General features: G+C 39.0%; 1 protein-coding gene across 1 annotated transcript in view; it reads right to left on the reverse strand.

The window, feature by feature from the left end:
• ADAMTSL3 (ADAMTS like 3) overlaps positions 1 to 13,269 on the reverse strand; it is a 374,428-nt gene that overhangs the window by 338,258 nt on the left and 22,901 nt on the right. The gene's annotated exons all lie outside the window — the stretch shown is intronic.

Raw genomic sequence — 13,269 nt, forward strand, 5'->3', positions numbered from 1 at the left:
ATTTGGAGAGTGAGGGTATGGGAGAAGCACAGGGTTCATTACTGGATGAATTCAGGGCATGGCTGGATCAGGGACCCAGCAAGGCTACGTCAGGAACCGTTCTATGCTTCTCATGCTATTTACTTGTCTCCCAAACTCGGTATGAACTTCTTCCAAGGCAGAGAGCAGGTCCTCAAATGAGTCCTCACAGTGTCCAGGGATCTGTGCTAGACTGTGAGGGGCCCAAAGGTAAAGCAGACATAGACCTCAAGGAGTGAAGGAGAAGAGTCAAAGGTGAAATCCAACAGAGGAGAAGGGTGTGTACAGAAAAAACTCAGTTGCAACGTCAAACAGGATAAGGGAGAGATGAATGGTGGTGAGAGGATTGGGAAAGACTTTGCAAACATCTTGAATCTTGAGAGAGATTGAATCTAGAGAGCTAGGATTAAGAACAGAGGGGTGGGACTTCTCTGGTGGTGCGGTCCAGTAGTGAAGACTCCGCACTTCCAACACAGAGGGCGCGGGTTCGATCCCTGGTCAGGGAACTAAGATCTCACATGCCATGCAGTGCGGCCAAAAAATAAATTAAAAAAAATTTTTTTTAATAAAAAAAAGAACAGAGGGGCAAGTGGAGAAAGGCTTGAGAGGAGGGGAGAACAAGTAGAGGAAAGCAAGAGGCAGCAGTTCTGTTTGACAAGAGTGTGGATACACGACCAACCACACTATTTGGAGGAACCAGTAAGCCACATACAAGGGCAGAGTAAGAACTCAGCAATACCTATGTCAATCATAAACAGAAGTTCTGACCAAGTACAGTCGGCCCTCCACATCAACAGGTTCCACATCTGTGGATAGAAAATATTCAGGAAAAATTTTTCCAAAATGTTCCAAAGCAAAACTTGAATTTGCCACGCACCAGCAACTACTTCCATAGCATTTATATTGTATTGACAGCTATTTCCATAGCATTTACATTGTATTAAGTAGTATAAGTAATCTTGAGATGATTTAAAGTATACAGAGGATGTGCCTACGTTACATGTAAATACTTGAGCATCCTTGGATTTTGGTATCTGCAGGGGCTTCTGGAACCAATCCCCCACAGATACTGAAGGATTATGTACCTACTTCCTTTCATTCTTCCCACTAATGCTAGTTTCATCTTGACTCAAAAGAATGACCAGTTTTATTAAGCAATATCTTAATCTGAATTTGTGGCCAAAGTTCAAATATTTCCAAGTGAATTCCCTTATACTTCTATACCTCTGATAAAGATTGGGCAACCTTACAAGGCCTGCTTGGGATGTCTTCCTCTACCAGTATATAACGAAGGCAGTTTGGTCCAACTGACAACAGGCTGGGTAATGAGTCAGTGAGAAAAGTGGATGGGAAGCAAATCAGAATAGATTCACATTTCTTTACAAGTTATAAACAACACATTTTTGTAACTGGAGAAATAAACATAGCTCACTTCTAAGAAAGCAAACATTTGCAGGAAAGTCATTAGATGACATCTGCTCTCTGATGGAAAATTTAAGGAAAACAGCATGATCGAGACCAAGCCAAGAGAAAGACCAATTAGTATTATTTAGACTATATCACTATCATGCTTCCTTGTACAATAAACAATCACTGAATCTCTCTACTCTTTAACTCCAATGTTCTCCAACTAGATACCAAATGCTTCCTTCTTCCAACACACCAGTCTGTAATCTATTCAGTACTCAGTGCCAACAGCAAGGATGAACATTTTTGGTAGGCTCCTTTGGCTGACCTAACATATTCTGAGAAGAAGGGTAAAAAGGGATGGAAGAGAAGAGTGAAAAAGTGAGAAAAGAAGTAAAATGAGTAAAGGAAGATGTGTCTAAAGTAGTGACAGGTAGAGGCACCCAGCCACTAGCCACTGGCACTGCTACCATACATTGTCTGAGAAAGACATCAAGTGAATTAGAGAAGCAAGTTTATCTTAGCTCTGACCCTCACCTGTTCTGAGACCTTGGTTAGGTCTGTTTTGGGCTCCGTGATCTTTGAGGCTCTGTTTATCCTATCCCTGAGTTTTCAAACACAACTGGCCTACCACATACTATGCCATAGAGGATGCAGAGAAGCCTGCTACAATGACTCCACCCCCAGAGCCCCAGGGTCAAGATGTTAGCATTCAGATAACTGAGGTAACCAAGTCGCCCTACCCAGAAACTGTCCCAAATGGCCAAAGGATAACAGAACAGGGGAATATCAATAGTTTTGAATAATCATTTTGAAATGATGCCAACCATATGATAAAAATTTTAAAGATATTTTTGGTGTTAGATCAAGTATTGGCAGGACCCAACAAAGAATAAGTCACTAAGGACAGATTTCTAAATATCCATTCTTAAGAAAGTGGTACATGGGATTGTTATGGGAGTACGTTAATGAAATTGTACAAAAATTTCTAGATGTGGAAGGTTGACAGCTGGAGACCATGACAAAGCACAGGGAAGCCAGGAACAGCTTCACTTGAAGTCTCTCTCTTACCAGGGACCAACAGCGGTCAAAGGTAGCTGGCACAGGGGCCATACCAAAATGAGCCTGTAAATAGGACTATGGCCCCAGCTCCCACAATTAGTCCTTTAGGATGCTGGATGAATGAAGTTGCGATTTAAAAAAACTATATGATCAAGAGTGATATTTTAAAGTATTTAACAATTGCTAAGGCCCAGGTACAAACCAATAAAACAGATGGCAGCCGTAACTATTGATCAGCCAGGTAGGTAGGTATGGCTGGTAGGTACTTGCTTAACTAATCCCAGATCCATTCCTGACAATCTTAAAAATAGATTTCTAGGGTACGCAAGCAAACAATCAGGGAACCTATGGTAGCCATTAGCGCTGTTCACTAAATGTTTCCAGTTCTCCTCTTGGGTTCATGGTAGGAGTGCATGTTCCCAACCCTTTGAAGTTAGGTGTGGCCATGTCACTGCTTTGGCTAACAAAGCAACAAATGGCTAACAAAATGTGAGTGTCACTTCTATACAGAAGCTTTAAAGAACCAGTGCTCAACTTGCCACATTTTCTATTTTCCTCTGAAATGGCAACCAGCAATGTTTCAGATGGCAACAGCACTGAGGAGAAATGTGACAGATATACAAACGAGTGAGAAAAAGCCCTCTGTGTATCATGCCACTGAGATTTTTTTTGAAGGTTACTGCAGCATGATCTAGCCTGTCCTGACTGATGCATCACTAGTTTTGGGAATAATGCAAAAGGCGATAGGGCCATTGCAAACACTCATTCAAGGACAAGTGAACAGATTAAAACCAACTTGGAGGGAATTCCCTAGCGGTGCAGTGGTTAAGAATCCACCTGCCAATGCAGGGGACACGGGTTTGATCCCTGGTCCGGGAAGATCCCACAAGCCACGGAGCAACTAAGCCCATGCGCCACAACTACTGAGCCTGCACTCTAGAGCCCACGTGCCTAGAGCCCATGCTCCACAACAGGAGAAGCCACTGCAATGAGAAGCCCACACACCACAACAAAGAGTAGCCCTCACTCGCCACAGCTAGAGAAAGCCCGTATGCAGCAACAAAGACCCAATGTAGCCAAAAATAAATAAATAAATAAAACCAACTTGGAAACTACAAGCATCTGCAGCATTAAAAAATAACAGAACATGCAAGACATAATTTTTTGGAAACAAAGTTTGTTTTTTGGAAACAAAGTTTTACTCTAGTTTTACTCTGCTCTCTAAATTTTAGATAGCATTTGCTGTGAACACTTAAGGAAATTAAAGTGAATATGAACTTTGAGAAACAAGATATAAAAGATGAGTTGATAACTCAACAGTTTTAAATGAAAAGGGAGCTGGCATAAGAAAACAATGTAAGGAAATAATCTTAATGCATTAGAAGGAGTAAAGAGCAGAAATTACAGAAAATTAACTGCATGCAGTTTTTTAGCATAGTAAGATGAGAGATCAATAAAAGTGAAGAAAGAGCAAGGGAAGCTATTTAATCTAAACAACACAGAAAATACTATGAAAATAAAATTAACAGAGCATCAAGGATCTATGGTATAATAACAAAAGATATAAAATTTATGTTATCAGAGTACAAAAAGGAGAAGAAAAATAGTATAGGGCTGAAAAATATATTTGAAGAAATAATGGCTAAAATTTGGGGAAAAGCACAAAACCAAAGATTCAAGAACCTGACTCCTTAAACAGAATAACACCAAAGAAATACACAAGACATACCATAATCAAACATCTGAAATCTAAGGACAAATAATCTAAAAATAAACTAGAGAGAAACAATGTATTACCTTTAGGGGAACAACAATTCAAACGATAGTGGACTTCTCATCTGAAACCATAGAGGCCAGAAGGAAGTAGCAGACATTTCAAGTGCTGAAATAAAAGACTATTTGGACCAGAATTCTATACCCAGCAAAAATACCCTTCAGGAATAAAGGGGAAATACAGACATTCTCAGATGAAGGAAAACAGAATTTGTCACCAGAATACCTACCCTTAAAGAAAGGATAAAAGAAGTGCTCTAAAAAGAAGGTAGGGGCAGAGTCAAGATGGCAGACTAGGAGGACGCAGAATTTGCGTCTCCGCACAACTAGGGCACCTATCAGGCACCGGTGGGGGACCACAGACACATAAGGGGACGGGAGGAACCCCCAGCGACCGGGTAGGATGTGGGGCGTGGAGGGGAGTGAGGGAGGAGGAGAAGTGGAGGGATGGGACTGGCGCCCCTGAGGGGCGTCTGGGGGAGGAGAAGGGATCCCATGCCAGAAGGGAGAAATTGGGGGGACCACTGGGAGGCTAGAGGATCAAAAGGGAGCATGGCCAGGTTTCCCCTGCCCACTTGGGCCCCCCGGGAGCCTGCTGAGATCCCAGGCCTGATCCTCTGCCCACAAAGGCCCCCTCCAGCTGTGCGGGCCCTGAGGGAGTGGGAGGGAGGGAAGGGGGAGCAAAAGTAAAGGCCAGACCTATGGGACTGGCTCCCCTGAGGGGCAGCTGGGGCAGGGGAGGAGTTCCTACACCCAGCAGACCCACCCACCATTAGGGGTCCAGCAGGGACGGGGGAGACCCTGGGGGAGACGGTGGGAGGGGCACGGAGGAATGGAAAGGAACGCGGCCAGTGCTTTCCCTGTCCACTTAGGCACCGGGTAGCCTGTTGGTCTCCTGGGCCTAATCATCTGCCCTCGGAGCTTCCCTCCTGCTGTGCAGAGCCCAAGTCCCGCCCCTACACCCCCACCCCAGGGCCCTACCTTTACACTTGGAGACTCGTTCTGAGACCCCCTCCAACCCACTGGGCCTAAACCCCACCCACACACCCTCACCCAGGGCCTTACCTCCAGACTCCAGAACTCCATACTCCAGAGGTCCCCCTTTGGACGTGCTGCCTCTCCCCTTCCAGGCAGGTCCTAAGCAGAGGCCCCACCCCATGCTTGACTGTTGCCCCACCTAGGTCCTGCCCACAAGGCCCTTTCTGGCTGGAGGGTCCTGAGCCTAGGCCCCGCCCCACACTCAAAGGTCACTCCCCCACCCCCACCCCCACCTAGGTCCTGCCCCACCCTAAACCCCACCCCTGCCTAAACTCGGCCCCCCATAGCCAAGGCTTTTTTTCTTTCTTTTTTCCTCTTTTAGATTGGGGTTCTGCTTTAACTTGTTGTTGACTCATTGTTGATTCATTTATATTTTCATTTTTCCTAATATATTTTTTTCATTCAAATTTTATTTTGTTTTTGATTCTTTGTTATTGTACTGCTCCTTTTTTCTTTTTTTTTTTTTTTTTTTTTGGCACGCCACGCAGCTTGCAGGATCTTGGTTCCCAGGCCGGAGGTTAGGCCTGAGCTCCTGTGGTGGGAGCTCCAAGTCCAAACCACTGGACTAACAGAGAACCTCAGACCCCAGGGAATGTTAACTGGAGTGAGGCCTCCGAGAGGTCTTCATGTCGGCACCAAGACCTGGTTCTATCCAACTGCCTGCAAATTCCAGTGCTGGACGCCTCAGGCCAAACAACTAGAAAGACAGGAATACAGCCCAACCCATAAAAAAAAAAAATAAATGAAATGACAAAAAAAAATGTTATAGACAAAGGAGCGAGGTAAAAACCTACAAGACCAAATAAATGAAGACGAAATAGGCAACCTACCTGAAAAGAATTCAGAGTAATGATAATAAAGATGATCCAAAATCTCGGAAACAGAATGGAGAAAATACAAGAAAAGTTTAACAAGGATCTGGAAGAACTAAAGAGCAAACAAACAGTGATGAACCACACAATAACTGAAATTAAAAATACTCTAGAAGGAATCAATAGCAGAATAACTGAGGCAGAAGAACGGATAAGTGAGCTGGAAGATAAAATGGTGGAAATAACTGCCAGGGAGCAGAATAAAGAAAAAAGAATGAAAAGAATTGAGGACAGTCTCAGAGACCTCTGGGACAACATTAAATGCACCAACATTCGAATTATAGGGGTCCCAGAAGAAGAAGAGAAAAAGAAAGAGTCTGAGAAAATAATTGAAGAGATTATAGTCGAAAACTTCCCTAACATGGGAAAGGAAATTGTCAATCAAGTCCAGGAAGCACAGAGAGTCCCATACAGGATAAACCCAAAGAGAAACATGCCAAGACACATACTAATCAAACTATCAAAAATTAAATACAAAGAAAAAATCTTAAAAGCAGCAAGGGAAAAGCAACAAATAACATACAAGGGAATCCCCATAAGGTTAACAGCTGATCTTTCAGCAGAAACTCCGCAAGCCAGAAGGGAGTGGCAGGACATATTTAAAGTGATGAAAGGGAAAAACCTACAACCAAGATTACTCTACCTGGCAAGGATCTCATTCAGATTCGATGGAGAAATCAAAAGCTTTACAGACAAGCAAAAGCTATGAGAATTCAGCACCACCAAACCAGCTTTACAACAAATGCTAAAGGAACTTCTCTAAGCAGGAAACACAAGAGAAGAAAAAGACCCACAAAAACAAACCCAAATCAATTAAGAAAATGGTAGTAGGAACATACATATAATCACTTTGAATGTAAATGGATTAAATGCTCCAACCAAAAGACACAGACTGGCTGAATGGATGAAAAAACAACACCCTTATATACGCTGTCTACAAGAAACTCACTTCAGACCTAGGGACACATACAGACTGAAAGTGAGGAGATGGAAAAAGATATTCCATGCAAATGGAAATCACAAGAAAGCTGGAATAGCAATACTCATATCAGATAAAATAGACTTTAAAATAAAGACGGTTACAAGAGATAAGGAAGGACACTACATAATGATCAAGGGATCAATCCAAGAAGAAAACATAATAATTATAAATATTTACGCACCCAACGTAGGAGCACCTCAATACATAAGGCAAATGCTAACAGCATTTACTGTGAGCAAATGGAGAAACTGACAGTAACACAATAATACTGGGGGACTTAAACATCCCACTTACCCCAATAGACAGATCATCCAGATAGAAAATAAATAAGGAAACACAAGCTTTAAATGACAGAGTAGACCAGATAGACTTAATTGATAGACTTAATTGACATTCCTCCCAAAAACGGAAGAATACACTTTCTTCTCAAGTGCACATGGAACGTTCTCCAGAATAGATCACATCTTGGGTCACAAATCAAGCCTTGGAAAATTTAAGAAAACTGAAATCATATCAAGCATCTTTTCCAACCACAACATTATGAGATTAGAAATCAATTACAGGAAAAAAAACACAGTAAAAAACACAAATACATGGAGGCTAAACAGTGTGCTGCTAAATAACCAAGAGATCACTGAAGAAATCAAAGAGGAAATCAAAAAATACCTAGAAACAAATGACAACGAAAACACAACAATCCAAAACCTATGGGACACAGCAAAAGCAGTTCTAAGAGGGAAGTTCATAGCAATTCAAGCTCACCTCAAAAAACAAGAAAAATCTCAAATAAACAATCTAACGTTACACCTAAAGCAACTAGAAAAAGGAGAACAAAGAAAACCCAAAGTTGGTAGAAGGAAAGAAATCATAAAGATCAGAGCAGAAATAAATGAAATAGAAACAAAGAAAACAATAGCAAAGATCAATAAAACTAAAAGCTGATTCTTTGAGAAGATAAACAAAATTGATAAACCTTTAGCCAGACTTATCAAGAAAAAAAGGGAGAGGACTCAAATCAATAAAATCAGAAATGGAAAAGGAGAGATTACAACTGACACCAGAGAAATACAAATGATCATAAGAGACTACTACAGCAACTATATGCCAATAAAATGGACAACCTGGAAGAAATGCACAAATTCTTGGAAAGGTACAACCTTCCAAGATTGAACCAGGAAGAATTAGAAAATATAAACAGACCAAACACAGGTAATGAAATTGAAACTGTAATTAAAAATCTTCCAACAAACAAAAGTCCAGGACCAGACGGCTTCACAGGTGAATTCTATCAAACAATTAGAGAAGAGCTAACACCCATTCCTCTCAAACTCTTCCAAAACACTGCAGAGGGAGGAACACTCCCAAACTCATTCTATGAGGCCACCATCACCCTGATACCAAAATCAGACAAAGATATCACAAAAAAAGAAAATTATAGACCAATATCACTGATGAATATAGACGTAAAAATCCTCAACAAAATACTAGCAAACAGAATCCAACAACATATTAACAGGATCATACACCATGATCAAGTGGGATTTACCCCAGGGATGCAAGGATTCTTCAGTATATGCAAAACAATCAATGTGATACACCATATTAACAAGTTAAAGAATAAAAATCATATGATCATCTCAGTAGATGCAGAAAAAGCTTTTGACAAAATTCAACACCCATTTATGATAAAAACTCTCCAGAAAGTGGGCATAGAGGGAACCTACCTCAACATAATAAAAGCCATATATGACAAACCCACAGCAAACATCATTCTCAATGGTGAAAAACTGAAAGCATTTCCTCTAAGATCAGGAACGAGACAAGGATGTCCACTCTCACCACCATTATTCAACATAGTTCTGGAAGTCCTAGCCATGGCAATCACAGAAGAAAAAGAAATAAAAGAAATACAAATTGGAAAAGAAGAAGTAAAACGGTCACTGCAGATGACATGATACTATACATAGAGAATCCTAAAGATGCCAACAGAAAACTGCTAGAACTAATCAATGAATTTGGTAAGGTTGCAGGATACAAAATTAATGCACAAAAATCTCTTGCATTCCTATACACTAACAACAAAAGATCAGAAAGAGAAACTAAAGAAACAATCCCATTAACCATCGCAACAAAAAGAATAAAATACCTGGGAATAAACCTACCTAAGGAGGCAAAAGACCTGTACTCAGAAAACTATAAAACACTGATGTAAGAAATCAGAGATAACATAAACAAATGGAGAGATATACCATGCTCCTGGATTGGAAGAATCAATACTGTGAAAATTACTATACTACACAAAGCAATCTACAAGTTCAATGTGATTGCTAACAAATTACCAATGGCATTTTTCACAGAACTAGAACAAAAAATTTTACAATTTGTATGGAAACACAAAAGACCCCGAATAGCCAAAGCAATCTTAAGAAAGAAAAACAGAGCTGAAGGAATCAGGTTCCCTGATTTCAGACTATACTACACAGCTACAGTAATCAAGACAGTATGGTACTGGCATAAAAACAGAAATATAGATCAATGGAACAGGATAGAAAGCCCAGAGATAAACCCATGCACATATGGTCACCTTATCTTTGACAAAGGAGGCAAGAATATACAATGGAGAAAAGACAGCCTCTTCAATAATTGTTGCTGGGAAAACTGGACAGCTACATGTAAAAGAATGAAATTAGAACACTTCCTAACACCATACAGAAAAATAAACTCAAAATTGATTAAAGATCTAAATGTAAGGCCAGACACTATCAAACTCTCAGAGGAAAACATAGGCAGAACACTCTATGACATAAATCACAGCAAGATCCTTTTTGACCCACCTCCTAAAGGGAAATAAAAACAAAAATAAACAAATGGGACCAAATGAAACTTAAAAGCTTTTGCACAGCAAAGGAAACCATAAACAAGATGAAAAGACAACCCTCAGAATGGGAGAAAATATTTGCAAACGAGGAAACTGACAAAGGATTAATCTCCAAAATATACAAGTAGCTCATGCAGCTCAGTATCAAGAAAACAAACAATCCAATCCAAAAATGGGCAGAAGACCTAAATAGACACTTCTCCAAAGAAGACATACAGATGGTAAACAAATACATGAAAAGATGCTCAACATGTCTAATCATTAGAGAAATGCAAATCAAAACCACAGTGAGGTATCACCTCACACCAGTCAGAATGGCCATTATCAAAAAATCTACAAACAATAAATGCTGGAGAGGGTGTGGAGAAAAGGGAACCCTCCTGCACTGTTGGTGGGAATGTAAATTGATACAGCCACTATGGAGAACAGTATGGAGGTTCCTTAAAACACTAAAAATAGAACTACCATATGACCCAGCAATCCCACTACTGGGCACATACCCTGAGAAAACCATAATTCAAAAAAAGACATGTACCACAGTGTTCAATGCAGCACTGTTTACCATAGCCAGAACATGGAAGCAACCTAAATGTCCATCAACAGATGAATGGATAAAGAAGATGTGGCAAATATATACAATGGAATATTACTCAGCCATATAAAGGAACGAAATTGAGTTATTTATAGTGAGGTGGCTGGACTTAGAATCTGTCATACAGAGTGAAGTAAGTCAGAAAGAGAAAAACAAATACTGTATGCTAATGCATATATATGGAATTTTAAAAAGCAGTACTGATGAACCTAGTGGCAGCGAGGAATAAAGATGCAGACTTACAATATTATGACATAGTATGAGTGTTTTTCATGTTTGGTAATTGCAATCATTGTTGCTTTTGTTGTGGTCATCCATTTACAATGCTTGGTGTCAGTTTATTTATCTCTTGTAAAAATAAAATACAGTGTGTGTGTGTGAAAAAAAAAAAAGATGCAGACTTAGAGAACGGACTTGAGGGCACGGGGGGAAAGGGGAAGCTGGGATGAAGTGAGAGAGTAGCACTGACATATATACACTACCAAATGTAAAGATGGCTAGTGAGAAGCGGCTGCATAGCACAGGGAGATCAGCTTGGTGCTTTGTGATGACCTAGAGGGATGGGATAAGGAGGGTGGGAGGGTGGCTCAAGAGGGAAGGGATATGGGGATATACATATACATATAGCTGATGCACTTCGTTGTACAGCAGAAACTAATGCAACATTGTAAATAAAGCATTTATACTCCAATAAAGATGTGAAAAAAAAAAAAGAAGGTAAGTGATAACAGAAGGAAACTTGGAACTTCAATAAGAAAGAAAGCACAGTGTAATGGGTGAAAATAGGGTAAAGATAATAGAATATCCTTCTCTTCATGAGCTTTTTAAAAATATATGTTTGAAAGTTGAAACAAAAATTATATCATCTGATGTGGTGCTCAATGTATGAAGAGAACATATTTAAGGCAATTACCATATTAAAAACAGGCAAAGGTAAAACCTAAATGGAGGTAAAGTTTCTACACTTCACTCAAAGTGTCTGTGATAAGATAACACAACCACGAGAGGGTGGGGGAAAGAGAGAGAGATTCATAACCTCTATATATAAATCAACATGTAATTCTAAAAAAAATGTTCAAGAAACCCACAGGAAGGCAATAAAAAGGAAACAGAGGAATAAGAGACAGAGAAAACAAACAATAAAATAGCAGGCTAAAACCCTACAAATATAACATATAGTTATAACATCAATAACATGTAATTATATAGCATATAATTAAAATATAGCAATAGTTACTTCCAGTGCAAATGGTTGAAATACACCATATACCAGATAGAGACTGGCAGAATGGATTAAAAAAAAAGATACACAACTCAGTGATATGCTCTCTATAAGAAATCACTCCAGGTATAATTACATAGACAGGTTGAAAGTAAAAGAATATTAAAGTAAAAGAAAAATATATTATGCTAATAGCATATTTAATAGTAATTTCTTAAAAGGAGTGGCTACATTAAAGCAGATAAAGTAAACTTCAGAGCATAGAAAATTCCCAGGGACATAGAGGAACATTCCACCAAAAAAACATAGGAATACTAAATGTGTATGCACCAAACAACAGAGCTCCAAAATACTTAAAGCAAAAACTGATAAAACTGAAAGGAAATATAGATAAATTCACACTTATAGTTGGAGATATCAATACCACTCTCTCAGCAATTGATTGATAACTAGATAGAAAATCAGCAAAGCTATAAAAGAATTAAACAATATTGTCAGCCAACAAAATCTATTTGACATTTAAAGAACACTCTACCCAACAATAACAGAGTACACATTCTTTTCAAGTGCCCATGGAACATTCACTAAAATAGACCATATTTTTGGACATAAAACAAACCTCAACAAATTTAAAAGAATTGGAATCATACATTGTGTTCTCTGACCATAGTGGAATCAAACTAGAAGTCAGTAACAAAAAGGTAACAGGATATTCTCCAAATAGAAACTAAATAACATATTTCTAAATAATTCATGGGTCAGAGAGAACTGCTCAAAGGAAACAAAAAAATTCAAAGAAATGAATTAAATTAAAACAAATCAAATTTTGTGGAATACGGCAAAACAAGGTACAGAAAGAAAAGTTTATAGCACTAAATGCTTACATTAGAAAAAAGGAAAGATCTCAAATTGATGATCTAATTCCACCCCAAGAAAATAGAAAACAAAGAGGAAAAATAAAAAACAAAGCAACCAGAAGAAAGAAAATAGTGAAGGGCAGAAATCACTGAAACAGAAAACAGAAAAACAATAGAGGAAATCAATGAAAAGAAAAACCTGATAATTTGAAAAGATCAACAAAATGTGTCAACAAAAAAAAAATTGACAAAGAAAAAAAGCAAGACTGACGAAGAATAAAGAGAGATGATACAAACTACCAATATCAGGAATGAAACAGGATATCATTATAGATCCTGCAGTCATTAAAGGATAACTAGAGAATACAACAAACCACTCTACATGCATACATTCAACAATTTAGATGAAACAGGCCAATTCCTTGAAAAACAGAAACTACCAAAATTCACCCAACATAAAAAAGATAATCTAAATAGTGCTATAACTATTAAGGAAATTGAGTTCATAGTTTAAAGCCTGTCAAATAAGAAAGCTCCAGGATCACATGGTTTCTTTCACTGGAGAATT

This window comes from Eubalaena glacialis, chromosome 2, assembly GCF_028564815.1.
Source record: "Eubalaena glacialis isolate mEubGla1 chromosome 2, mEubGla1.1.hap2.+ XY, whole genome shotgun sequence".
Taxonomy (NCBI): domain Eukaryota; kingdom Metazoa; phylum Chordata; class Mammalia; order Artiodactyla; family Balaenidae; genus Eubalaena; species Eubalaena glacialis.